Here is a 6,000-nt window from a genome sequence, read left to right as displayed (position 1 = left end):
AACTGAGCATGACTTATGTGTTCACACAAAGTGGGGAACACGCACAGATTGGGAGCTTTAGTTTCCAGAGTGGACAAATTTTAAAAATATATGTATTTAGTTTTAACAAAGAATTATGAGGCATGCATATAACACAGGAAAGTATGGCCCATCCCCAGGAAAGCAAACAGTGGAAAGAAACTGTCCTGAGGAAGCCCAGATGTTAGATTTACTAGACACATACTTTAAATGAGATATAAGTCTAATAAAAGAACTAAAGGATATCATGTCCAAAGAATTAAACAAGCATGGAGATAAATGGCTCACCACATATATAATACCAATGAAAAAAAGAAATTTTTTAAAATTCTGACTCTAGAGTTGAAAAGTTTAATGACTGAAATAAAATCTTGCTAAAGTGATTTAACATCATGTTTGAGATGGAAGAAGAAAGAATCAGCAACCTTGAAGATATTTCAAGTGAGATTATTCAGTCCAAGAAAGAGAAAATAAAAGAATGAAGATACATAAATAGACTCAGACTTTGGGGCACTTAGTCAGTTCAGCTGCTATAATGAAATACAATAAACTACGTGGCTGAACAACAACAACAATTTTATTTCCCACAGTTCTGAAGGCTGGAAGTCTGAAACCAGAGTGACATCGTGGTTGAATTCTGGTGAGGGTCACCTTCCTAGTTGCAGGCTGCTGACTTCTTTGTAACCCCACATGGTGAAAAGTGCACTAGCCAGCTCCCTGGACTCTTTTTATAAGGGCACTCATTCAGTTCATGAAGGTTTCATGCTCATCACCTAATTCTCCCAAAAGCCCCACCTCTGAATACCATCAACATATGAATTTGGGGGGACGGAAATATTCAGTTAATTGCATTTTGCTGTCTTGCCCCACAAAATGTATGTCCTTCTCACATACCAAAGACATTCATTTCATTCCAACAGCCCAAAAAGTTTTAACTTATTTCAGCATCAAGTTTGCAATCTAATGTCCAAAGTTTTATTAAAATATTATTTAAGTCAAATATAGGTGAGATTTGAGGTACACTACTTATTCTGAGGCAAAATTTCTCTGCAGTGATAAATTCATTAAATTAAGTATGCGCTTCCAAAATACAATGATGGGACAGACATAGTTACCCTTTTCTCCCAAAAGGAAGAAAAAAGTGGCGATGGGTCCCAAGCAAGTCCAAAATCCAACAAGGCAAACTTTATGAGATCCTAAGGCTGGAGAAAGATCCTTTTTGGCTTAATTTTGTACACTTCCCCCCCGCCCTGCTCAGTGAGGTGATTTTCCTGCCTTATGGACCTACTGGAGTGGCAACCCTTTCTGCACCCTAGGAGAAGGAATTGCACCCTAAGGGCTCTACCCCAATGTCTTTGGGCAAAGATCATCTGGCCTGTTGGAAATTAGGTGATGGTCCCCCTTTTCAAAATGGGGGAGGCAGTCCTGATAATCTCAGAATTACCTTTGGGGTCTTTCTTCCTTTGTCTTGCAGAATAGTGCTATAGTCCTATTCTATAAAATCCAAGAAATCCAACAGCCTTCTTTTGTTCCTTCTCATCTCCTTCATTGTCAGATCAAACTGACAGTTTTTCTGCTGAGGTAGCTAAGGCAGTTCATAGTTTACACTGCTACTAATTTCCCTATCAGAAGGGCACTTGGGCCACACCTTTAGTGTTCTCTTTCAAACATGCTTTCTCATTTTTTTTTTTGCAACATGGATCAGCTGAGAATTTTCTAAATCTTTATATTCTAGTTCTTTTTTGTTTAATAATTCCATCTTCAAGTGATTTCTCTTTTTAAATTTTACTGTGAGTCATCAAGAGGGACCAAACAACCCCTGCAACACTTGGTATGAAAATCTCCTCAGCTAAATATTCATCTTTATTCCTTGAAATTTCTACCTTCCGCAAAACACTAGGACATGAACACAGTTGTGCCAAGTTCTTTGCCATTTTATAACAAAGATGGCATTTCCTCCAGTTTCTAATAACATGTTTCTCATTCCATCTGAGACCTCATCGAATGGCCTGTTTGCCAGCCATATTTCTACGACTTTGTTCAGGATTGCATAGGTGTCCTCTAAGGCAACTGGGTGTTTCTCTTCAGGCTTTCTTTTTCCTGTCTGGGCTCTTACCAAATTGCCTTTAATAGTCCATTCATGGCAATGTAGGTTTTTTCAGCATGCACCTAAAAACTCTTCCAGCTTCTATCCATTACCCAGTTCTAAAGCTAAGCCACCTCCACATTTTTAGATATTTGTTTACAGTAGCACCCCCACTTCTTGGTACCATTTTAAAAATCTTAGTCCATTATGGCTGTTATAACAAAATATGTACTATACAGCTTTTAAAAAACAGAAATTTATTTCCCACAGTCTGGAGGGTGGGAATTCCGAGATCAAGACACCAGCAGATTTGGTGTCTGAAGAAGGCCTGCTTTCTGGCTCACATATGGTGCCTTCTTGCTGTGTTCTCACATGGTGGAAGGAACAGCAGCTAGCTGTCTAGCTTGGTCTTATAAAGGCTCAAATGTCATTTACAAGGGCTCCATTTTCATGACCTAATTACCTCCCAAAGGCCTCACCTCCAGATATTATCACATTGTTGGGATTAGGAATTCAATACATAAATTTTGGAGGCACACAAGCATTTCAGTTCAGTACAGACTTGTGCACACAGGCATTTCAGTTCAGTACATTTGATACCTAACATATCATTGACCAATGGGTGTCCCATTAAGAAAGGAAAGAAAGAGAGAAATAATCAAACAGAACATTTGAAGAAATAATGGCCAAAACTTTTAAAATTTGATGTAAAAGGTTAATCTGCACATTTAAGAATCTCAATGAACTCCTAGCAGAATGTACTAAAAGAAATGCACACCTACACACGTTGTAGTCAAACTGTAAACACCCAAAAGAAACAAAAAATGTGGAGAGTGCCAAGACAACCTGGATGCATCATGTGAAAGTATTATCAATAAGATTAACAATTGGCTTATCAGAAAACACGGGCACCGGAAGGCAGTGAGAAAACATATTTAAAACACTGAAAACAAAATATCAAGAATTCTATATGCGGCAGAGCTTTCTTTAAAATATGAAGGAGAAATAAATCATTCTCAGAACAAAAAACAATTGTTGCTATCAAACGTGCTCCACCATAAACACCCAGGAGGGGCCTTCAGTCTGAAATGAAAGAGCAGCAGGCAGTAAGTGGAATCCACCAGGAAAGATGAATAATACAATAGATATGGACATAGATATGTCCTTTGTATAAAGATACAGATTTATATAAGACACGTATGAGAACAGATGGGTTTAATGATGTTTGTTTGATCAATGCCAAAATAATCATTTTGCTTATGATCCTCTTCTGAAATAAAGCATAAATACTAATAATTATAAAACTATGTTGATGGATTTCTATTGTATAAAAATGTTGTTTGACAATAATAGCAAAAAGAAGAAAAATTAAAAAGAGCATTATTGGAACAAATTTTTGAATACTATTGAAATGAAGTTGGTATTAATATAAACAATATTATTTTTGTTAGTATGTTAATTTTAATCCCCAGGGAAGTCACTAAGAAAATAATTTTTAAAATACAGTAAAATAAACAGCTTAAAATGGCACACTAGAAACTATCTACTTAACTTAAAAGTAAATAGCAATGAAGGAACAGGATAACAAAAAAGACAGAAATGTACAAAAGCAACCCAGCAAAATGAAAGACATAAATCCTACCTTATGAATTAAAATTAATTTAAATGGGTTAAACACTTTATTTTAAAAGTTAGAGATTTTCAGAATGAATTAAAAATAGTTGAGCTATATCTTGTCTGCAAGAAAAACACTTTAAACTGAAAGAATCAAATAGGGTGATATTAAAAGGATAGAAAAACAAACACCATGAAAACATCAACCGAAAGAACTGAAGTTTGCTACACTAACACCAGACAAAATCCCCTCCAAAAAGTAAAACAAAGTTGGAATCGTCACACTTCCTGATTTAAAATCATATTACAAACTTATAATAAACAAAACAGCATGGCACTGGCATAAAAACAGAAACATAGACCAAGGGAGCAGAACTCAGTGACCGGAAATAAATTCAAACATATATGATCAACCAATTTATGACAAGGGCTCTGTGATGGTTAATACTGAGTGTCAAATTGATTGTATTGAAGGACACAAAGTATTGATCCTGAGTATGCCTGTGAGGGTGTTGCCAAAAGAGATTAACATTTGAGTCAGTGGGCTGGGAAAGGCAGACCCACCCTTAATGCGGGTGGGCACAATCTAATCAGCTGCCAGCGCAGCTAGAATATAAGCAGGCATAAAAATGTGAAAACAGAGACTGGCCTAGCCTCTCAGCCTACATCATTTTCCTGTGCTGGATGCTTCCTGATCTTGAACATTGGACTCCAAGTTCTTCAGTTTTGAAACTCGGACTGGCTCTCCTTGCTCCTTGGCCTGCAGACAGCCTATTGTGGGACCTTGTGATCATATGAGTTAATACTTAATAACCTCCCCTTTATATATATTCCATTAGTTCTGTCCCTCTAGAAAGCCATAACTAATACAGGCTCCAAGAGAGCACAATGGGAAACAGTCTCTTCAATAAATGGTGCTGGGGAAACTGGATTTCCACATGAAACAGAATAAAATTAAATGCATATTTCACACCATATACAAAAGTTAATTCAAAATGAATGGAAGACCTAAATGGAAGACCTGAAACCATAACTTCTAGTATAGAAAGGAGAAGAAAAAAATTTCTTGGCATTGGCCTTGGCAATATATTTTCTTAAATATTATATCAAACACTTATACTATAAAACCAAAAATAAATAAATAACACTACATTGAATCAAAAAGCTTCTGTACAGCAAAGGAAACAATCAATAAAACTTAAAGTCACCTCATGGAAAAAAATAATTGCAAACCATGTACCTGATAAGGGGTTACTATTCAAAATTTATAAAGAACTCCTACAACTCAATAGCAGGAAAACAACAACAATTTGTCACAAAACAACTCAAAAAATGGGTGAAGAACCTGAACAGACAATTTTCCAAAGAAGACATAAAAATGGCCTTGAGGTACATGAAAAGGTGCTCAACATCATGAATCATAAGGGAAATACAAATTAAAACCACATGAGATACTGTCTCACACCTGTAAGGATGACTGTTATCAAATACACAAAAGCTAAGAGTAACACGCCATATTGATTGAAGAAAGGCCAAAATACACATGATCATTTTAATTGATGTAAAATAATCTTTTAACAAAATCCAACACCATTTTATGATAATACACTAATCAAGGTTGGAAAGGAATAAATAAAACTATATCTATTTGCAGATTACATGGTCTTGTACATAAATTTTTTTTTGAAAAATTATAAAAAAAGGAACTTTAAAAACTGAGTGCCTGGATACAAGATCAATATTGAAAAATTAATTACACTTTTGTACACTAGAAATAAAATAATTTCAAAATAAAATTTAGATTTCTTTAAAAATAGTATAAAGACAATAAAATATTTATGTTTAAATTTAACATAAATAAGTGTAAGACTTGTATAGTAAAAAACTATAAAACATTGTAAAAGGAAATTACAGAGGACCAAATACATGGAAGACACCCTATGCTACTGATTGCAAGACTTCACCTTGTTAATGTGGTAATATTCTGTAAGTTGATCTACAAATTTAATGTAATTGTTGTCAAAATTCTAACTGGCTTTTAACTAACTGTGCTATAATTCTAAAATTTATAGGAAAATGCAAAGAATCCAGAATATCCAAAACAATACTAAAAAAATACATTTGACAGATTCATACTTTTTGATTTCAAAATTTACTACAAAGCTTCAGTTATCATGACAGGATGGAAATGGCAAAAGAGACACATAAATCACTGGACATGTAGATTTCTGAAATAATCCCTTACATATGTGGTTAATTGGTGCTCAAGAAGTGTGCGACCA

Source organism: Pan troglodytes, chromosome 12, assembly GCF_028858775.2.
Source record: "Pan troglodytes isolate AG18354 chromosome 12, NHGRI_mPanTro3-v2.0_pri, whole genome shotgun sequence".
Classification (NCBI taxonomy): Eukaryota; Metazoa; Chordata; class Mammalia; order Primates; family Hominidae; genus Pan; species Pan troglodytes.
The sequence above is the reverse complement of the archived record's forward strand: the minus strand, read 5'-3'. Positions refer to the sequence as shown.